The 24608-nt window shown below is 36.9% G+C and overlaps 1 pseudogene; it reads left to right on the top strand.

Moving 5' to 3' along the window:
* LOC129893505 (DNA-directed RNA polymerase III subunit 1-like) overlaps positions 1-22614 on the top strand; it is a 59632-nt pseudogene extending 37018 nt beyond the window's left edge.
* Positions 22615-24608: the final 1994 nt, after the last annotated feature.

The following is a 24608-nucleotide window of genomic DNA, read 5'->3' as shown; positions in this document are numbered from 1 at the left end:
AGTAAAAACTCTTAAGACTATTAGAACTCCATATCTTTGTAAAATATTAAATACCTCAACCTAATAGATAAGATCTTATCTCAAGCTAAAAGATAAAATCTTTAACTAACAGGGGAGTGTAGGAAGTGGTTCATTTGGCACTCATTATGACCATATGGAGAGAGAACCTGTTGTTTAAAGGAGTCGAAGCAATTCATGAATCTCTATATTCTTTTAACATTTTGGAGCACCTAATAGATGTCGATAGACAATTGGGGTGGCTCTTTGCAGTGGATCATATTTCGCCTGGGTGTTGTACTTTTTGGAATATACCTTATATATTGTGATCGATATTCTTTTTAAAAAAATATTTACTTCATAAATAGGATTGAGAAGAACGGTGTAAAATGCATTGGTAATTTGACAATTTTAGACCCATAAGTCATACCAAGCCACAGATAGCAATACAAGAATGTTAGAGAAGTAGGTCATGTAGAGTGGGAGATTTCAGATGCTTAGAAAGGGATATGTATGTCATTATGCATTGTATGTGAGCATAAAATGGATCACCAGTTAAATGGAAAATATTGTGAAATGTTTGCTAAATCATAGGTTATTTATGTGATGTCCACATCTCATATTTTATTAAAGTTTCTTTTAGCGAGTATATGTTTTGTATATTGGAGAAGTCCTCGTAAACTTGTCAATGTTAAGTTAAAGTGGTTACCTAGTACAATAACTAACAAAGGGACATATTTGTAATCTAAGAAGTTAGCTACTTCTATTCCAATCACCTACAGTTATTGTGGTAGCTTGTGAATCCTTGCTGCATATTAAAGTGTACTTTCTAGGTGTGGTGAAACTCTCAAATCTAATGAAACCCAAACTTCTGCACAGGGAGGATAATACATAGAATAGTTTGGTTACTTTGATCCCTCAAATAATCATATTATATCCATTCATTCCTGCTCTTTTTTCTTGTCATTCTTGTGAATGTCTTTTAAAGTTTGATGTGCTTCTTACCTTCATTTCCCGGTGTTTCCTCTTCTCCTTCTTTTATGCCAGTGTTGAGCAGGTTGAGCTGAATTATCAATCAGAACCTATGATATCCTAGGTATTCTAAATGAATTTTCTGGTTCTGCAAATTTATACTTGAGGCACTGCTGGATTCTGATGGAAGGATGATAGCAGAGGTAAAGAATTTAATACGAGGAGAATAAACACTCTATTTCTGTGACATGACATTTTGCTGCTGCTGCTTGTTTTCTGTTACCTTTGCATATTGCGCATCAAAACATCTTCTTTTAGTTCCCAATCTCGCTACTATTCATCAAAATTTTAGTTTCAGCTTTAATGGATAGTAATCCACGTCTCCCTATTTTTCTTTGTGCTTATTGTTTTCCTTCTATTTTAAATGGGACACCCATCCTCTTGGGCTTGAGGGAGGAATGAATTGTCGGAGTCTAAGCATTATCAGATTTCATTAGAGAAGTGAGGCATCTATGACAAAAATGATAGAGAGTATCCTGAGAGATATCAAGGTTACTTTCATGACTGCTACTATTGCTAGTGTTTTCTCTTTGCAAACGAGATAATCACTTTTTTCATCTCTTTGCGGGCTTTATCATCCATGGCATGTAAAACACTAGTAAGTAGTCTCTGAAGAATATCATCGGATCTTGAAGATGTTGATGGTTCAGCAACCAGTCTCTGAAGTATATCAGCTGCTGAATCAGGAAGCTGAAGTTGACTGAGATGAGATACTACTTTTTCCTCTTCTTGTTGGGACCAAGGAACAACCTCCAGATACTCCAAACAAGCCAATACTCCATCATCAAACATAATTGCTGAAAATATCTGTGATAAAACATGATAAAAGAAAATATTAATATTGAAAATAAATACATATGCAGAGTGCATCGGGCGACTGTTGTACTTCCTTAAACAAAACAATGTCATCTCTTACACATCTATAGCACCATATGCAGATGCTTCAGTGCAGGTGCATTATTTAGCACTCTGGAGAAAGTATGGTCATCTAATAGACTATGTCAATTCCAATTTTACGCCTACAAGAAAGGAACAACCATACCTCAATTCCTGCAGTACTTTGAAACCCAGAGATGTAAATATAAAGGAGGCAACATTCTTGTGAGTTTTGGAACTAATAATATTGGTGGCTTGTCTCCTGAACATGGATTCTTTGATGCATGCACCATACTAAGGAGCCAGGTAAAACTTCATGGTATCTTTATTTGGTCTGCAGATGACTCTATGAAGGATCATTTCCTATATGAAAAGTTGTCACAGGACCTCTTAGCAAGTGCAACTTAAATATCTTGCAACTATTTAAGGCAATCTTTTGTAGGCCATGACAAAAGATAAAAATTGGAATGTTGGAATATTATTTCTTATTTTGGGGGCTTCTCTAGGAAACAAGACATGTATGAGGTTGTACTCGTATTGTGGTCTTACAATCAAAATATTGATGCAAACACGTTCAGATTTACAATTACCAAATGTGCTAAAGCTTACTATCATAGGAAAATAATTTTGTTTTAAAATATAGTTTGGAACACTAAAAGGACTTACACGAATCATTTCACCAAAATGCAAAACGTGTCAATTAGACTGGCCAGCAACTCTATTCAGGTATAAGCATGTATGATGCGTTATAGCATCTCTAACTGAGTACAGATATGTTATAAAATGCAGTAGCATGCGTGAATGAAAAGGTTAAGACTAATAGGCACTTGGTTTCTATAATTATGCCTTAAATTAGTCGCGTAGAAAATACACAATAAAGAATTCTCCAGTTTCAAAAGCAAGCAATCCCTTCAATATCTTGAGTTAAGAAAGTAAAACGTACAAGTTCCTTGACCAGCTTGCAGTCTCACCAGCATGTGCCCTGTATTTTCCCAAACCCTTGCACTTTGCTTTATCTACATCATCACTCTCAATGCATTTGCTGCCAAATATTTCTAGGCAGATGGATTTACCTGGTTTAACTTTCAATATCATGTGAGGATTAGGAAGAAGTGAGAAAAGCTCTCCAAAATTGTACTACTATGTTATTCAAGTGAAGAACCACCATTTAGTGTCTATGTACGTGCCTTCGAAACATCCTGTGAAATATCTTATTCCAGCCTATTCTTTATAAACAAGAAAAAGACAATTCATTATCAGCTGTCCAAAGTATTCATACCACACAAGTTGTCATATCAATTATCCAAATTTGATCAGATTGAGGAATAGTACTATCAACTTGAGCCAAAGAACCAATACTCTTAGCTAGGATGGAATCACCAATAGTAGTAGCAACACTAAAAGCCTCTAAAAAGAGTTTGGGACGGATCCAGAACTTCACAGCTATATAAGGAGTCACAAAGGACAAATTTGCACCTGGATCTAGTATGGCATAACGATCAAGAGAAAAGACATTGAGCATACTAATGATAATGTCTGGCCAATTCTCTTGATCTTGGTGACTATCTATAACATACAAATGATTTGAGCCTTTGCCTGCTCCTGAAGTAGTACCCTTCTGACCAACTCTATCGGATGGTGCTGCTGAAGAAGATTGGGCATTGTTGCCCATATTACCTTATCTATCTGACGGGCAATCTCTGATATAGTGACCCATCTGACCACACTTGTAGCATCCACTAGCTTCATCACAACACTCTCCCAGATACACTATACCATACTTACCACAAGGCGGCTTCTGCAAAGAACCTTGGGCCACGCTTCCTTAAGACTAAAAACCTTGGGCTCTGAGTTTTGGTTACTCTATGACCTCTGGTCATTCCTGTTTTTTGATGTTGGTGCATTCGCTGATGATGATGCATAGCCAGAAGACCTCCTCTGAAAGAAAGACTGATTTCCATTACCACTCTTCAGGTGGTTAGTCTCATTACCTGCAGAACTCGCTTTCTTGTGTTGATGTTTATCCCTATATTTCTTTTTGTCCTCCTCAACCTATCGTTCATACACCATGAGTATCGAGGTTTCCATGTCAGAGATCAACAAAGCAGCCTTTCATTCCTTATTCATATGTTTTCCCAAGCCACAATCAAACTTTCTCATCTTTTATTAGACTTTGGGACAATCTCTAGAGCATTCCCGGACATCTAGATGAACTTAAGGTTGTATCTTTCACTTTCAACCCTTCTTATTTCAGACACAAACTATTCAACCTTTGCTTCCCTCAGCTCTAGGGGAAAGAAGGGTTCTAGGAATGCACTCTCAAACTCACCCCAAACAGCAGGCTCAGCATACTCACCACGAGTCTCCTCCCACTAGTTTTACCAAACATTAGCCACATCTTTGAGCTGATAGGAAATGAGCTCAACTGTTTCAATTTTGGTCGTATGCTTAACTTTAAGGATCTTCCACATCTCATCAATAATTTTTGAGGGATCTTTCTCAATCTTAGAACCGGTGAAGACTCGTTGATTCATCCCCAAGAAGTCTCTAATCTTTACAGTAGCAGAAGGCTCTTGAGAATTAGAGATAGGGACTAGAGTGCCTTGACGGCCTGATTGGGCAGTCATCAAATGTGTGAACATTGTGATCACTCCTCTAAACTCTGCCTCAGATGTAACGGTAGGCTGAGCAGTAGGGGACGGCGGAACCTCTTGAATTCCATTATCATTTCTTAGATCTGTGAAGACTAGTGGATTCATCCTTAAAAAATCTTTAATCTTTGTAGTAGTAGAAGGCTCTTGAGAACTAGAGCTAGGGATTAGAGTGTTTTCATGGCCTAATTGGGTAGTCATCAAATGTGTGAGCATAGTTATCACTCCTCTAAACTCTGCCTCAGAAGTAATGGTAGGCTGAGCAATAGGGGACTACGGAACCTATTGAGTTCCATTATCATTCTCTGGCTCAGCTACTCATGCTCTATTCCTTATCTGCATTCCAGATGGTGAAGGCAAAGTAGTCAGAGGACTTTCGGTGTTGGCAATACTCCTTTGACTTATTGTGCATTTTGGAGGCATGATCTGAAAATGTGTAAGTGCATGAGTTAGCTGAAGCTTTTACAGAGTAAAACTCTATCGCACGAGTTTGGAGTACGAAAGAAGTGAGATAATTCCTAAAGTGTTATATCCTCCCCGTTATAGATGTGGTGCACTTTACACCAATAAGGATGACTCTACTAGACTCGACTTCATAGAAAACTTAGGACTCTTGATCTCTGGGCTCTGATACCAAGTTTATCACACCCCAAGTCTACACCCTAGGCTGGATGGCTCTCAAAAACCATTGTTGGTTCCCAAGTAAATACCTAGCATGGCTGACTACTAAGAGAAAGATGTCACGCCCCGAGAGGGTACCCTAGGCGTGGCTGGCACTCAGAAACCATCTCTGGCTTCCGAGAGAACCACTTGGTCTCATTACTCATTTGTTCATCAGCGGAAGACTTAAGAATACTAATGTGGGCTTGTCATCATCAACATTAAAAGGAAAAATAGATAATTCTTAGAAGAAGTAGTTTCTAAGGAGAACTACTCCGATTACATCATCAAACTCTGTCTATGAAGCCTCTAATACTCTTAGATGGTGCCAATGACATGTCCATGGCTACCTTAAAAGAAACATAATACTCAAAAATAATAAAAGGATAGAGAGTTCCTCCGAATACAAGGACTCACCAAATAGCTGAAAAATAATGATCTTCAACGATGCGCCTGTTGAGGATCTCTAACACTTGTATCTGCATCATAAAATGATGCAGGTCGAATGACGTCAGTACGTGGAATGTACGAGTATGTAAAATGGCAGGAAGGTAAGGACATATATCAAGAAATTCCTCTCAGGAAAACTCAGCTCAGAACTCAACATCATCTCAACATTAATATGTAATGCAAATTTAAAATAATAATAAGAAATGCTTACTCAGTTGGGAGTTTCTCTAATCGACAACCATCACTTATGAGCTAGCGATGATACAACGAAGCGATGTCGTTGCCACATCCATCCAATACCTTGCCAGGGTAAAGGACATCACTATCTTGGATCCACTCATCAAAGTCCTCTTTTTGGGACTTAAGAGGCATAGCCTCCATCCTACACTGGCTACGTAGTTCTGGGGTTTGAGTCAATTAAACTCTTACCCAACTCGGTGCTCAATACTACTCCCAAAATATGTGCTCATATTAATCTCATCATCTAGTCTCATTGGACTTTAATTTAAATCATCAAACTCATATCATTACCTCTTCATCAGTCATTATACTTTAAAAACATCAATTACATCTCATCAAAACATCTTGCTCAAAATATCATTTACTCAAATTCATTTAAACTTAACTCTTTTGCTCTTTCAAAATTCAATAAAATACATATATAGTATTAATTCATATCACTTTTTTTATCAATAAAAATATTAAAAAGCCAACATCTTTGCTCAAAACATGTGTAAAAATATTCATGAACATCAAATCAATTAGGATTCATGAGAAAGTAGCCATGAACAATAATTTCAATAATATGAGAGATAACAATAATAATAATATTAATGCATAAATATATCTAACTCAATAGAAGAAGAATTAATTTATTTAGAATTCACGATTTGGATAAAACTCAATTATAACTCAATTATAATGAATTTAAATATTGGGCGCATGGACGGACTCAATCCGGTGCTATGAAAGCCTTACATACCTTAAATCGAAAGCTTTACTCCGAATTAGAACACTCTTGGACCCCTAGCCTTTTTTTCTCGCCGGAGCATTTTGTGTACTACCCGGAGTATAAGAATCACCGGAGTAGTATTTTTATACTACTAAAACTAAAACTATATTTGAGAATGAGTAAAGAAGTATATAGAGAGAAGAGTTGCTTAAGAAAGCTTGATGAATAAAATGAAGAAATAAGGTGGGTATTTATAGATGGGAAAGAAGAATCTAACAATAAATAAAATAATTATAAAGAAAAATCTGAAAATTTAATGGAATATATTGATGTCATTGGTGATGTCAAATGCAGGACTATTGATGTCATAAGTGATGTCAAATGTATCTAAATCTTTCCATTGTAGGTGAAATGAGTTATCTTTGACAGAATACTCTTTTTCGGAGCTGCGTTTGAACAAGATAAATTTCTTATTAGGATTGGGTATCTTCATAATAATTGTAGATATAGAAGTCTAGTTTCATGTCGTTTAAGAATCAAACAATTTGGAGCATCCTACAGTGATGTATGAATTTTCTTCTACAAACACTCCATTTCGTCACAACACACTGTCTTACAATAATTAGTTTATTTGACCTACTTAACCTCCGAAACTTAACATATGGTCTTCACAAAAGTTGTAGGTAATGATGTTGTGGTTACTCAGAAATTTGGTTCACATAATTTGGATCATCGTATGAAAAGTTATGTCCAAAATACAAAGACTGTATCATTTTCGTCGAGAATTGAAATACTGACATACAGCGTTTTAGGGGTTGTTACAAAAGACTTAACTCGAAAGGATTAGATTCATAAAGGTGAGAATTTAAAATATATTAAAGGTAAACTCATGAATCTCAAAAATAAGTCTCAAAATATATACTAAAATACTTTTTTAAAACGGATTCTGAATAGTTTAACCGACTAAACTCTATCTTTGTCTAAGAAGCCTATAAAACTCATAAGATAGGTACTGGACAAGCCCACAGCTACCTTAAAGAACTATTGAAGAAAGAATGAGTGCCATTGAAAAGAGTTCCTCTGAAGTCAAAGAGGTGTCATAAAAAGTTGAATGACTTAATCTTCAACAATGCGCCTGTTGAGGATTTCTAATATCTGTATCTGCATCATAAAATGATGCACCATTGAAAGATGATAGTACATGGAATGTACGGTATGTAAAATAACTGAAAGAAAACATACTCACTTAATATCAAACTAGAATGAACACTAAAGTAACTCAACTCGAATAAAGAATGCAAATATGAAAATTAGTCAATGCTTTACAAAATATAAGTAAGTCATGCATCTAAATATCAAAAGAATGTTTACTCTTTGTGGAGTTTCTATAACTGACAACCATCACTATGAGCTTCCTGATGATACAACGAACTGCTATCATGGCCAGATCCATCCAACCTTACCAGGGTAAGGGATGAAAACTCATCTTATGCATCCAATAAAAGTCTGTATCAGGAACTGAAGTGAGGGCTCGTCTGAATCAACCGTACAATCCAATGCAGGCTACATAGTTTATGGGATTGAGTTATCTAAACTCTAATCTAAATCAGTGCTCAATACTACTCTTAAAACATATGTAATAATGCTCATATACTCGGGTGAGTAAAAATACTCAAAATAATATCTAATTCCGTCTCATTAGACTTTACTAATTTTAACTCATCTCTTCTCAAGATCACTACATTCTCTTTAAAATAGTTATACTTCTCAAACTCAATAAATGCACTAAACTGTAGCTTTTGGTTTCTCAACATAGTCTCAAGATAAATAGATGCATAAATACTCAAACTCATTAGACTTAATAAAGGTCATGCTCAGAATCAATGAATGAAAGACTTCACAAACTCAAGTGATCTGTTATACTCAAAACTTCTTTCTCGATTAAGACATGAAATTACATCATATTTTCAACTAAAAACAATGCATAGTAAAAGAAATTGTAGATACTCAACTAGGTTCATGTGAATGTAAACATGAACAATAATTCAAGAACTCGAAGCATGAGAATAATCGCAATAGAATCAAATACACAGAGAAATCAATGAGAGATAACATAACTAACTTAAAACTCAATATAATGGGATTGAAACTCTTGCTTGAATTCTTTAATAACAAAATTGAGATGTAGGGTGCGAGGATGAACTCATTCCAACACTGTGAATAGCCTTACATACCTGAAAGAATGACGTTGCTGGAGAAACTCGAAGAACTTGATTTATGCGCTTGAACCCTAGCTTTTTCTCCTCTCCAATCCTCGCTCTAAATCTTCGAAGTGTTAATGAAAGAAAAAACATGTAGGGTACTGATAAAAAAAATAGTCCCAAAACATCAGGGTTTTGGTTTGTAAAGGGTGGAAAATTACCAAACTATTCTTCATTAAAAACTGACTCAGATTATCTACGGGTCATTCTACGGACCGCAGAACCTTCTACAAGACATAGAAGACCCGTCATGGGAGCTAGGGGGTCCAAAAATAGATTTACTGGAAATTGATATATTAGGTCTACGAAGCCCTTCTACGGTTCGTAGACCCTTCTACGGGCTGTAAAGGTTGACCATGGAATCAAGATAGGGATTCTGAGGGTTGGGGTCTATGGGACCTTCTACGCTCTGTAGACCTTTTGACGGGTCATAAACATAGGTCGTGGAACTAGGTGCATATTCCAATAGCTACAGGAATGTACATTGGGTCAACGAGTCCCGTTTACGGGTCGTAGGACTAGCTCATGGATTGGGTCTTGAGACTGGTCATGAGGACCTCTTCTACAGATGCTTCCTACGTCCATAGAAACTTCTACGGGCCATAGAAGCAATTCGAAGGAAGGGTCTTAACAACGAAATTTTTTTCTAAGTATAGGAGGTTTCTAAAATCCCTCTTACGAGCCATAGAACTTTCTACGAGCCGTAGCTGGCACCCGTGGAACTCTTTTGGTACAAACGTTAAGTTCACTTCTTATGGCTTTTGGACTGATCTAAGTTAGAATAGTTTGGGGTGTTACATGAAAAATTCATCAATCTTGGGGATGGGATGCTTATTCTTGATTGTCATGTTGTTTAGCTATCGATAATCAATGCACATTCTAAGAGAACCATCTTTCTTATGAACAAAGAGAACTAGAGCACCCCATGGAGAAAAGTTTGACCTGATGAATCCTTTATCCAGAAGGTCCTTTAACTTATATTTCAACTCCTTAATCTTAGTTGGAGCTATTAAATAAGGAGGAATAGAGATAGGGCTGAGTATCCAGAAGAAGGTCTATCCCAAAGTCAATTTCCCTTCCCGAGAAGGACTCCAGGAAGATCTTCGAGAAACACCTCTAGAAATTCATTAACAACATGAACGAACTGAAGAGCTGGGGTTTGAAACTATATCCCTAATCCGAACTAGATGAGGGACGCAACATTTGGAAATCATTTTTCTGGCCTTAAGGTAAGGAACTAACCGGCCTATAGGCGATGAAGTACTGTACTTCCACTAGAAGACTGGCTCATTAGGGAACTAAAATTTAATGACTCTAACTGATGGAAGCATGACAAGAATGTAGCCAATCCATGCCAAAAATGACATCAAAATTAAGCATATCTAGTTTTACTAGATCAACTAAGGTAATATTTGGAGAAATTAATACCGTTCAATTTATGTATACCCATTTAGCTAAAACTGAGTCACCAACAAGAGTAGAGACTAGGAAATGTTCGAACAAGATTTCGGGAGTGACATCAAATTTCATAGCAATATAAGGAGTTACGAAGGAAAGATTCTCTCTTGGATCTAATAAGGCATAACATTAAACAAAAAGACTCATAACATGCCAGTGACCACATCAGGAGAATCCTCCTAATCCCGTCGATTCTGAAGAGCATAAAACCTTCCTTTGTTCTATCCACAACCAGAACCAGATGAGGTACCCTTCTGAGTCAAGCGTCATGCTGGAGCACTAGGCTGAGCCTACTGGAAAATATCTCTACCTTTGCTAGTAGCCTAGGGAAACCCTTCAATCTATGACCAGTTTTACCACATCTATAACATCTATAAGTACCGGTGAAGCACTCTCTCAGGTGGCTCTTCCCACGCTTCTGACATGCAGGGAAAGACTGTTCACTAGAAGCATTACCCTGTGGCTTAGAGTTTGGCACAATATCCTTGTTATACTTAGGAACCAGAGAACTAATCGAAGATGGACCTGAGCCTAAATACTTCTGATGAAATTGAGAATAACCACTACCACCAGATCTCTAATGAGAGTAGTCACCATTATCGGTCCGATCCCTCTTAGTTTCCCTAGGAGTAGAGCTGTACAGGGCAAACCGATAAACCGCATCAAACCGATAAACCGAACCAAACCAGAAAAAAAAACCGACTAGTGGTTTGGTTTGACTTGATTTGGTGTTTGGAAAAAAAATCCGACCATTATAGGGTTGGTTTGGTTTTAACTAAAAAAAGTCAAACCGAACCCCAACTGACCCGATTATAGATATACTACTTTTAAATTATGTTACACATAAAAATATTTATTAAAATGTAGTTTATAAATATTTTTTTAAAATTTTTCATAATTTTTGTTTTCTTTCTTACATTTAGATTTGGACTTGAGAAGCTCATCTAAATAATATTAAAAAAAACCATCTTATAAAGTTAAAACTTCAAACAGTGTTCTGCCTCCATCTTTTATGTTGATATTTTGTACTAGAACTCTTTTTAAGAAGCAGTGCTCTATGCTTTTTATTAGATATTATGAAAAATACGAGAAATTCAAAAAAACCCAAAAAACTCGAAAAAAACCAAAAAATCTGAGAAAAATTGATATAAAAAAACCCGACTTTTATTGATTTGGTTTGGTTTATAGATTTTATAACCCAACACAAATGGTTTGTTTGGTTTGTAAAAAATTGGAACCAACCCAGTCCATGTACACCCCTACCTAGGACTCTCCTTAATCTTCTCTTACATAATCTATTGAGCATGAATCATCAACCTAGAAATTTCCATCTCCTTGATCAACATAGCCATTCGACATTCCTTCACAATAGTCTCTAAGATACCAAAAATGGCCTTTATTCATACGAGCCCTACAATTGGCCACCATGGCTGAAGCATACATAGATAGTTAAGTATATTTCAAAGCATATTCTTTCACACTCATGTTGTCTTGCCTCAAGTTAATGAACTATTGCACCTTTACCTCTCTCATCTCGAGAGAGAAGAATCTATCTAGAAAAGCTCCTTTAAACTTTTCCTAATCCAATCGACCCGCATCAGTAGCCCTTTCATCCTTCTATTACTGGAACCAAATATAAGACACCGTTTTCAACATATGAGTAGCCAAATCTGCACTCTCAATTGGAGTAACATCTATTATCTCAATGATCTTCTAAATACCTTCGAAAAACTCTTGTGGATCCTTATCCACCTCAGAACCATGAAATTCTAGAGGGTTTATCCGAGTGAAGTCTTAGACACTAGTTGTAGCCATACCCACATTTGGGTTCATGGAATCTATAAACTCACAATTGGCTTGGGTAGTCATCGCTTAGTCTAACACTTAAAAAGCAGCCCAAAACTCAGCATGAGTGACTTGCTCGGCTAAAGGATCAATTGGAGCTAGAGGTGCTTGTTGTTCCACATTCTGATTCTTCTTAATGCAGCTCTTCTTGGATCCACAATTCTAAAAACATAAAGAGCATGAGTTAGAAGGAAACATTATAGAGTTACACTCTATCCAAGAATGAGAGTAGGAAAGAAGTGAAGTATTTCTTAAACTTCTCTTATCCTCTCATTCATAAATATAGCATTCTTCACACCCATTAACAATACTCTACTTAATGCAGCTTTTACACCCTAAGACACTTGAATCTGATGCTCTGAATACAAACTTTATCATGGCCCAAGACTACCCTCTAGACGTGACATGGTGCCTAGAGCTTCGAGAGACCCCAAGCTAACCACATGGCATAGAATGACACTAATATAACATAAATAACTAAAATTATCATGGATAGAGATGACTAATCATAGCATAAGAAAGAAATCTAGATACATCGACATAAGTGAAAATCTAGATTGGTTGTCTGAAAGCCTCTACCACATATGAGTTGCTAGGATATCTCCCTAGATAACTCTAAAGTCTAAAACTGAAAGAAAATATAAATATTCAAAGATAGAATCATCCTTGGATCATAAGGACTCGCCAACTAAGTACTAAGTAGAACCTATGAGCCCGATAAGGAGCGCCAAAACCTATATTATAAAACAATATATGCAGAAAACTATGCGGTTAGTATTTGGTATGTACTGAGTATGGGAAATTGCATAACATGACATAATAACATGATCAGTCTGAAAATATACTAATGCAATGACTAAGTAAATATAGCATGATATTGATGATTTGATTATGTAAAACATAGTGCAAGGTCATGCAATATTCTGAAAATCATATCATATATGGGAGATACCAATAAACCATGTGAGCTACAATATGGAGTATGGTGTATTGCCCCACCAAAAAGGCCCAATATGCTTGCCAATGCATAAAGGCGTGAGTCATGAGATAATGTGGATCCATTAAGGTAATGTCCAATCAGAACAAAACTACAGGGAAATGTAGTTCTAGGATAAAGAGATTGCTACTAAAGGTCTCATGCCTCTACTAACGGGTGAACCTTCATCCCTAGGTCCACTCGGTGCTAAGTAAAGTCCCTACAGAAACCATGCATAATCATAAAAAATAGTAAGAATTTGGTAATGTTGAATCATTCGTGAGAAATCTAACAATCATAAGAGTAGATCCTTGAAATCATGATACATAACATAATCTGAGAGATACTTTATCTAAAAACATCTAAATTATGATATTTTATAATCTGATTGATACTTTATCAGAAACCATCTTTAATTCATGAAAATCTAAGTTAATAAAGCTTGCATATTAAAATGACATAATTTTGATCATGAAAATTCTTGCATATTATGGGTTCATGAAAATATCATTGAAATCATTGTATTAAAATCAGTCATGCATAATAGGATCATTCATGGAGGAAAACTGAAATCCAACAAGAACCCATAAGAAATCATAAAAACTCTAGAATAGGGGAATAATCATAAATTGAGAAATTGCGGTTTCTTTGGGACTCAATGGGTGAAGAAGAACTCATTGATGAAGGTTCAACTAAAGACCTAATTGAAAATTGGAGAAGGAGAGTTGAAGCATGAGATCTTGCTCTTACATTGGGGGAGAAGCTTGAGAGAGAAGGAATTTGTTTTGGGGTGAGAGTTGAGAGAATAAAGGATTAGGCTAATAGAAACCCCTAAATCTCACTTAAAATAACCAAAAATGACCTATAATAGGAGTTAAAAGAGTGGGAAAAGATTGAAATACCCCTGAGAAATAACTATTGAAAAAATTCTATGGGAGGCATCTACGAACCGTAGGAACTTCTATGACCTGTAGAAGTCCATTCGTATACAACATTAGAAATTTTGGAGTTCCTAAACTTCAAACCATTTTATGACCCAAGATAGACCCTAGACGTGACAAGGTGATTAAAATCCCAAGGGAATCCAATCAAGCCTCTTTAGCATACATAGCATGACATAAAATAGAACATAATCAAGAGTAAACGTAAATGCAGAACATAGTCTTAAAACATAGAAATCTCGATAAGGGAGAATTCAAAATGTGACATTTGAAATGAATAAAAACCTACTCACTAGTCTGACATTGCCTCTACTAATATACATGGGGCATAGGACAATCCCTAGCTCACCAAAAACATAAGAAAGTTCATGAGTTTGAAAGTAAAGAAATGACATAACAGGTTTGCCCTCAAATCATGAGAACTCAATAAATTAGAAACTTTAAATGGAAACCCGAACTAGCCACGGGAATGGGCAGGAGCCTCGTGACTTCTATTATGAAATAATATAGGCAAAAGTATGTGCTAGTACATGGATGTGTTGTGTGAGACCTTGCCTGTGCCGATGCATGTAGCTACCCCGTAGGTGATTCTTTAGTAGTGGATTGAGTGTATCGATCCTGTGTGGTGTCTATTTTAGGGTATGATACTAAGACGAACTTTATTACAATGGATATGGTGGACTTCGACTTGATTTTAGGCATGGAGTGGTTATCTCTTCGTCATGCGATCTTAGATTGCTTCGCCAAGGCTGTCACTTTATGCATGCCCGACATTCCTCCGATTATATGTATGGGTACGATTAGCCATATGCCTGGGGGTATTATCTCTTATCTGAGGGCACAACGATTGGTAGGGAAGAGGTGTTTTACTTATCTTGCTTATGTTCGTGATACTAGTGCCAGTACTCCTTCACGTGAGTCAATTCCAGTGGTTAGAGAGTAACCTGACGTGTTTCCTATCGATCTACGCAGTCTCCCATTGGATCATGATATTGATTTCAGCATAGATGTTAAGTCGGGTACACAACCAATGTCTATTCCACCCTATCGGATGGCTCCAGTTGAGTTGAGTGAGCTTAAAGAGAAGCTCTAAGACCTTCTGAGTAAGAGGTTCATTAAGACTAATGTGTTTTCTTGGATGCTCCTGCCATATTCGTGAAGAAGAAGGATGGTACCATGCGTATGTGCATTGACTACATGTAGCTAAATAAGGTGACCATCAAGAATAAGTATCCTATGTCGTGGATTGATGACTTATTTGACCAGCTTCAGGGTACAACTGTGTTCCCTAAGATAGACTTGAGATCCAACTACTACCAGTTGAGGATTAGGGTGTCAGATATCCCCAAGACTACCTTTAGGACTCGATATGACCATTATGAGTTCTTAGTCATATCTTTTGGGTTGACCAATGCCCCAACAGAATTTATGGATTTGATGAACCGTATGTTCAGGCCCTATTTGGATTTTTTCGTGATAGTATTCATCGATGACATTCTAGTCTACTCCAGAAGCAGGGAGCAACATCTGAGGGTTGTACTCTAGACCTTTTGGGATCAACAGTTGTATGCCAAATTCACTATGTGAATTTTGGCTCGACTCTATGACATTCTTGGGGCATGTGGTGTCCAAGGATGGGATTATGGTGGATCCGGCGAAGATCACCTCAATTTGTGATTGGGCTAGGCCTATTTCTCTCACTGAGGTTCGCAGTTTCATCGGCTAAGCAAGCTACTACAGGTGGTTTGCGGAGGGGTTTTCTTTGATAGCGGAATCATTGACTAGATTGCTCAGAAGCATTTTCCCTTTCAGTGGTCTGACGAGGGTGAGGCGAGCTTTCTGTGGCTCAAGGCCTTGTTGAATTCATCACCGATTTTGACTCTTCCAGTTGAGGGCCATAGGTTTATAGTCTATTGTAATGCTTCTGGTGTTGGACTAGGATGTGTGTTAATGCAGCAGGGTAGGGTTATTGCTTATGTTTCTAGGCAGCTGAAGCTTCAAGAGAAGAACTACCTCACGCATGACTTGGAGTTGGCGGCGGTAGTCTTCGCATTGAAGATTTGGCGGCATTATCTATATGGAGTTCACTGCAAGATGTTTACTGACCATCGTAGTCTTTAGTATATCTTCAACAAGAGGGATCTCAATCTGAAGCAACGCAGGTGGTTGAAGTTGTTGAAGGACTATGACATCTCGATTCTTTAGCATCCGGGCAAGGCTAATGTGGTAGCGGACTCCTTGAGCTGGAAGGCAGTGAGTATGGCGAGTTTGGCTTTCTTAGCTGTAGAGGAGTAACCTATGGCTTTAAACATCCAGTCTTTAGCCAACCAGTTGGTTAGGCTTAATACTTCAGAGCCGGGCAGGGTACTTGCTTGTGTGGAGGCTAGATCTTCTTTGATAGAGCAGATTCGGGCACAACAGTTTGATGATCCGCAGTTGAGGGTGCATTGAGATAAGGTGATTAGTGGGGAGGCTAGGAAAGAAATCTTAGATCCAAAGGATGTTCTGAGGATTAAGGGTTGTATCTGCGTTCCTAGAATTAGAGACTTGGTTAGACTGATTCTGGAAGAGTCTCATTATTCTAGATATTCCATTCATCCTGGTGCGAAGAAGATGTATCATTATCTAAGGCAGCACTATTGGTGGTGTGGGATGAAGAATGACATTTTAGTTTTTGTGTCTAGGTGCTTGAACTATCAGTAGGTGAAATACAAGCATCAGAGTCTAGGTGGTTTGACTTAACAGCTACCCATTCTAGAATGGAAGTAGGAGTGGATAGCTATGGACTTTATGGTAGGCTTGCCACGTACTTTTCAAGGGTTTGATTCTATTTGGGTCATCGTGGATCGATTGAACAAGTCTACTCACTTTCGCTGGTTCATTCCTCCTACAGTTCAGATAGGTTAGCTCAGATCTACATCTGAGAGGTTGTCCATTTGCATGGTGTGCCGAGCGTCTATTATCTTAGATCGTGTTACTCATTTCAGTTCACATATCTGGAGGTCTATTTAGAGAGAGTTAGGCACTAGGGTTGAGCTTAGCACAACCTTCCACACTCAGACCGACGGTCAGTCCTAGAGGACCATTTAGGTCTTGGAGGACATGCTTCAGGCCAGTGTTATTGATTTTGGAGGGCAATGGAATCAGTTCTTGGCTTTGACAGAGTTTATGTATAATAATAGCTACCATTCCAGTGTTCAGATGGCTCCATTCGAGGCGTTGTATAGTAGGAGGTCTCGTTCTCTTGTGGGATGGTTTGATGCTTTTGAGGTTAGGCTGTGGGGCACCGACTTGTTGTGTGATTCTATGTCAAGGCTCGATGTAGGGCCTAGTTATAACACGACGATCAAAACCCCGATAGGGCTCCAACCAAGCCTCTTGACATATAATAAAGCATACAAAAGGTAAAGTAAATGCGGAATCAACATAAGAGAGTCTAGAACATGAATCATAAATGAAGAAAGTAACTTGATAACATAGACTCACCATATTTGTCCAACTAATGTCTCTAATCATGATCATGGGTGGGGCTAATACATGCCCCTAGCTCACCATCAAAATGAAACATAACAAAAGTCTTATGAAACAATAACCAACTTGATAACTAGTCCTCGATAGATAAGGACTCACCACAACTTTGTTGGATATGAAAGCTCAACTATCCATGTGGATGGATACGATCCTAAACCTCAACCCCTACATTATGAGACAACGTAGGTAATAATATGGTTTAGTGCGTTTGAATGTATTAAGTATGAGGGCATGGCATGTAATGTAAATAATAAGACGCAATGATCAAGTAAGGTACATGGTGAGAAAGGATAAGTAAAGTCATGTGAAAATCATAATGATCAAAGCATTTGAAAAGCAAAGCTGAAATCACAAAATTACCAAAGAGGTCATACATATGTGGGATAGAACCATAACCAACAATAAGACCATGCGAGCCATATCATGGAATCCCAATGTTACCCCTATATCGGAAGAAAGGAGAATCTACTTGCCAATGTAGACTCTACCCTGCTAGGTGGGTGATGTACATACACTATATGTAGATCCACTAGCTAAACCACAAGGCAACCTACGGTGGCACGTAGTTTAAGAGACATGAGGTTGCTAAAGGCTTTTGGTAAGGCCCCCACCTCAAGTCCACTCGGTGCTAAGTCAAATCAAAGGGAGTATGTATCATAACATAGTAATCATAGTTAACATATATCATAGACATGATCATAGGTTTGTAATTCATAGAGTAGCTCATTTCATAACATAAGTGCAATGTGAGTATTGGCCTTCCAAATTACAAATCATACTTGCATAATTCATATCATTAGGCCCTAGATCACCACATAGGGCTCCTAAGTCGCCTTTCCCGTAACTTGCATGAAAAATCATAACTTGAACATACTTGTAATTCATGATCATACTACATACTTGAATTTAGTGTAAAACTCATATACATAATCAATTAGATTGAAAACCATGAAATAGGTTTGAAAACATGCATGATTATATACTTTTTATCAGCTCAAATGTAAATCACAAAGATAATATCATTTGGAAGTATAATTGAAGCTATCCATAATTCAAATCATGAACCTAAAGATCAATATAGGAAACTTCATGAAAAAACTCTTCAATTCAATGCAATAACCATCAATTTATATTAGAAAAGACTCATAATCATAATTAGAATCATAATTCATGTAATTGGAATCGAGATCATAAAACCCATAAAATTATATACTTAAATTGATTGAAAAAGTAAGGAATTTTTGGGCTCCATGGGTGAAACTACCCTAGGATCAATTACTCACATATCTTGAGTGAGAAGATAAAAGAATTTGGAAGAATTTGAGAGTTTTGATGGAGAACTTGAGTGAATTTCTTAAAAGTCTTCAATGGAATCCTTGAGAGCTTTTTGTAGAGAGTGAAATATTTGATAGGTGAATTGTAGAAGAATAAATCAAATTAGAGGTTTAGGTCATTTTATAGAGATTAATTAGGCCTTAAAAATGTCTAGATTCATTAACTAATAATTTGGGAAATGTCTAAAGTACCCCCATAAAAATCTGAATTTGGGAACACGTAAAATGCATTTGGCAAATGTGTTTTATGTGCAAAAGGGTAAAACACATTCCTCACATGTATTTTATTCCATATTTGTCCAAAAAAAAGTTTTGGCCAAATTTCGGGTATATTTGCATTAAGGGGGAACAAGTGGGTAACACGGAGCAACTGCGCACCTCACTGTTTTGTGCATTTTTTTTAGAATTTTATCTTTCGATACACGGATCCTAAAAATCCATCAAGATCATTTTTTCGCAAGTTTTGACCCCTTGATCGATATTCCAGACTCAGATATGCCAAAAAGATAAGGATAATGTGTTACGCGAGCGACCTATTCTCAAGGTATTTTGAAGGCACTTATCAGCATTTTAAGGAATGTTGTATTCTATGGATAATGTTCGTGTGATCCAAGAGCGAATCCTCACTACTCAGAGTAGGCAGAAGAGCTATGTTGAGGTTTCGGCCTTTGGAGTTCGTGGTTGGTGACCGAGTAATTCTGTGGGTATCTCCCATGAAGGGCATGATGAGATTCGAGAGGAGGGGCAAGCTTAGCACCAGGTTCATCGATCCATTTGAGATTCTGAGGGGGGTAGGAGAGGTGGCCTATGATATAGCATTACTTCCATCTCTTTTGAGTGTTCACCTAATTTTCCATGTTTCTATATTGAGATGGTATGTTCCAGATGAGTCTTGCGTGCTTCAGTTGGATTCTATTCAGTTAGATTTGTCCTCGGCATTTGAGGAAGAGTCTGTAGCCATTCTAGACAGGCAGAGTAGTAAGTTGAGAACTAAGGATATTCCATCAGTAAAATTCCAGTAAAGGTATCGTCCGATCGAGGAGACATCTTGGGAGACTGAGCTTGATATGTGGACCCGTTGTCCTCACCTTTTAGTATTAGATGTTATAATGACCCTCGGGGTCATTTATTCATTTTAGGCATGTTTTACATATTTTCCCCTTCCCGTAGCTTCCTTGTACCATTTATATGGAATTAGGATGGATAGCACACTTCCCAAGGTGTTCGATTGAGTTTGGAGGTGTTTTGGCAATTTTGAGGTTAAGGCTTGAAAGAGTTGACTTTAGTCAATATTCGAAGATTCTGATGTTGGATGATGATTTTGTTAGTTTTATCAGCTTCAGAAGGGTTATTATGGCCTAGAATGAGTGTTGGTTCAGGTTTTGGGGCTTTCATTTTGAATTTGTGCAATTAGGCATTTTAACGTTAGAGTTTTGGCCAAAGTTGGACTTCGGTCAACATTCTTGGAAAATGTCCTCGATTTGAAATTTCGATAGCGTGGTTAGCTTGGGAACACCAATTTTTGTCTAGAATGACCTTCAATTTGGTTTCCAAGTACTTCAAACTGAGTTTTTGGCCATTTGTGTGTTTTATGTGTTTTCTTGATTTAGTGTTGACTTTGGTCAATAGTAGGATAAGACGACCTTCATTGGGTGTTTCTTCATTTTCATTGAGTCTAGAATGTCGTTTACAAGTAATTTGCACTTTTGATTTGCGTCGTTTGGACTCTAAATGATTTTTGAGGTTTCGTTTGAAGTCTTGAGCCTAAGACTCAAAACTGAAGTTGCAGGCCGTTGGTGCGGTTGCTTGAGCAATGGCCGCTTTTGTGACCAAGGGGTCGCTTTAGCAGAGGCGACCCTTGTGGAGGGGGTCGCTTACGTGACCAGCCCAGCGACTAAGCGACAGTCACTTTTGCGATCAGGCTGTCGCTTTAGCGACAAGCACCCCTAGGTAGGAGTCGTTTTTACGACCCGAATGTCGCTTTAGCGACAAATTCATAGGGGTTTAATCCCTGTCCTTTCTTCAATCTTCCAAGACGAAGACCCACATTAGGAGAGCTCGGACCAAGGCTTTTCCCCTCATTTCTTGATCAATTTAAGTGGTTCAAAGTTAATTCTCTTTCATTTCTTTTTCCTAACTTGATCCTAGCTCTAACTCCAAGTTTTATCTCCATGCTTGACCTCAAATTCTAGTATTCAAAGAATGGTATTTGGACCATTTCAGGTCCGAATTGAATCCTGTTTACGCCCTACTTTTGGGCATGTGATCCTTACCTCAAGGAGAATATAATGATTGGTTTTGTTCCGTAATTCTGTAAAAATTTAATTCAAGGGTCAATTTTTGACCCGAATTTTGGTCCATTTTTCATTTTACTTATCTGGCTGGTTTCATTTTGACTTGTTCGTTCCATTCTTGATAGCTTGACAGTGATCCGAGCCTCTCCATAAAGGAAAGGCACCCGAGTAAAGGTTTGAGGGTGATTTCGGCCTTGAGGTTGGTTATGGTTTCCCCTTTTCAGACTTGGTTTAGTTTGATCGCTGATATATTTGAGTAGTTTGATAGCTATGTTAGGTGTTAGGACTAGGTGATAGGTATGCTTGATCCTTAGCGAAATTCTTTGGCCATTTCTGGTTATTTAGCTTAGATTTTTATCGTTGAACCTTCGTTTAGGTTGATTCTTAGCTTGGTTGTCGCTTTGATCCTTAGACTTCCCTTAGGTGGTGTGAAACTTAGCTTGTGTACATTTTGTTTGCTCAGTTGAGTTGTGTGCCACTTTTATGCTATATTTAAGTTTACTTCTTTATTTTGATTGAACCGTTGGGCCTAAAGCCGTGAGCTTGGACTGGTGGAGCTCGAGGTTAGTACCTTTGAGTTTTGATGTGTGTGTTACCTAGTCTTTGCATGAGTTGGATTGTTTTGAGACATTGATTAGATTGCATTGGTGCATAAAAATGTTCATGGCATGTTTGAATCTAATTTTTGAAAGTAAAGAGATTTTTGAGCTATTTTGGCCTATACGACACTTTTCTATGGATTCGAGCTCCAAGGGAGAGGGATGCAAATTTTTGACTGATTTTATCGATGGAAACTTGGTTTTGCAGGAAATGCACTATTTTTAACTTGATAATGCATATGTCGCTAAGCTCTGGCGGCCTGTACACTAAATTTCAGATTTTACTTTTTTGATAAGCTGAGGCGGGATTCCGTAGTTGTCTCTTTGGGTCCACGGGACAGACGGTGAGATAACTTCAGAACTTTTTGCATTCATTTTGCATTGACCACATATGCATTGCACTTTTGTTTGTTTTAGTTATGGATTAGTTGTTGCGATGGTAGTTTTTGTTCTTGTTTATGTCTGTTGTTAGTTCGGTCTGCCTTTAGCCTTTATTAGACTTTGTTATCTCTATCATGATACTGATTTATATATATGATCTTCCTGAGCTTAGTCAGCCAGCCTCTGATGCCTATTAAGTACCCCGTGTTTTAATACTCATACTACATTTGTGCATCTTTTCTGATGCAGCTCCCATTACGATCCACTCTCCCTAAGCGTTCAATCTTCCTTGGTTTTCACCGACTTGGATCGTCTAAGACTTTCTGCTATCCCTCTTTTGTACCGACTTATGTTTTGTATTTTGCTTAGTCAGTTCTCTGCATACATAGCCTTACTGTACTTAGTAGGTCCTGTATAGGTTACACCAAGTCCGGGGATTTGTCCTTGTGTTAGTTTGTCTTTTTGGTCACATTCGGGCTTTTTTGTATATTTTGTATCGAACTACATGTTTATGAGATGGCATGTTTCTTATATATTATTCTTGGCATCCTTTATTATTATTACCACTATACCTAAATTGTTATCTTGTGCAAATTTGTTCCTTGGGTTTAGGATTGCCTACTTGGTGGATTTTAGTAGGTGCCAGCATAATCTGATTTTGGATCGTGACATAAACACCGGAGGTGTTACATTCGTCCCCCTTTAGGAACATTCTTCCGCGAATGAAAATAACATTCACATAGCTAAGGATAAGAATTTTTTGGAGGTCTTGGAAGGGTTCCTTAATATACTAGATCATCCTAAATCTAGAATCCAGCCATAAATCACCAATGTGCCTCTCAGGGCAATATATCAAATATAGTAATAAAAAGAGGATCAACTAAAATATTATCAATTAGAGTGTACTCATAGGAAATTCAATATAGAGACTTTACTTATATTCAAGTTGGTGTGCATAAGCTGATATGTAATATATGAATAAGCACGTCACATAAAATTCATGGTATATAAACATATGAACACAAAAAAACACGCAATTATGTGAACTAATAAGCCATAAAAGAAGGGTTTTATCCTTTAAATATATGGGCATTGCAAGCATATGACGTATGAATAATTTAGTTAGAAAACATGTTATTTATGTATAAATAAATTGTGAACTACATAATAATACACGCACTAGAAATGTCTTGAAAATAAATTTTTATCTGAAATTTATCAAGCAGCCTTGTAATTAACAAAGATATGAAATAACTTCAAACGTAAGCACTTGACCTTTGAAATCTTATATCATATAAATAACTTGCATTCGACATATGAGCATATGTTCAACAACATTTAAATAGATAAACTTATAAACATATATCCTTTACAACTTGGAATTCAACATACGCACAAGTAAACATAATTTTTATATAACATATGACATCTAAGCAAAAAACTATAAAATGTGTGATATATAGTTCAGTAATTTTCTAAATGTATAGTCTACGAATAATGTCCTTTATTATACAATCAATATAACATAAGGTGATCTGCCATTCTTATTACATAGGAATCAATAATTCCTTATTTTTTTGCATGGAAGAAATCAATTTTTTTATACTTAGCATATGACATATAATCAAATGTTGTTTTGAGACAAATAAAATATGGAAAAATAACCTTGAATCATATAGCATAAGTGCTAAAAAAATTGAAAGCACACAATATATAAATACATCTTTTGTGAAACACAGAGTATAAAGTATAAGTAATTTGGCTGGATAAAATGAATTTTATAAGCAGATGGTTTATGAATAATGTTTAAGTAGATAACTCTGAAGGAAAACCTTACATGTAACTATTAGGATTTATACGACAAGCAACATATTAGAACATAGATAAGATAGTAGTCTCGAAACAAATACATTTACATATTATAGACAACAAATCATACATCATTTAAGTGGTTAAACTTCGATGCGCTATATATATAAATTTTAAAAATATATAATACTCAAACAAATGATCTGCAAAGCATGTGACATATAAACAGGTGATGTACAATATCTATAGCGTTCAAGTATTTAATCTTTGACTTGTGGGTGTATATCCTCTAACATGTATGTACGTAATATGTGATCTAGTACTCTATAAAGCATGTAATGTAAGAGCAAAAAGTCTGTGAGTCATGTAACATGTAAGGCCTCATCTTACAAAATATATGTGACATATAAACACTCTATTTATGAAATAGGTAACATTCCAACAATAATTCATATCGTGCTTAACCTATAAATAAATGATAAAAAAAATATTATCTCGTAAAAAAAATTAGATGTATGTCAATGCCTTTATGAAACATGTAACATGTAAGCCATTACTAAT

Source organism: Solanum dulcamara, chromosome 6 (assembly GCF_947179165.1).
Source record: "Solanum dulcamara chromosome 6, daSolDulc1.2, whole genome shotgun sequence".
In the NCBI taxonomy this organism is placed as follows: domain Eukaryota; kingdom Viridiplantae; phylum Streptophyta; class Magnoliopsida; order Solanales; family Solanaceae; genus Solanum; species Solanum dulcamara.
Note: the sequence above shows the minus strand (reverse complement) of the source record. Positions and strands in the feature narration are given on the sequence as shown.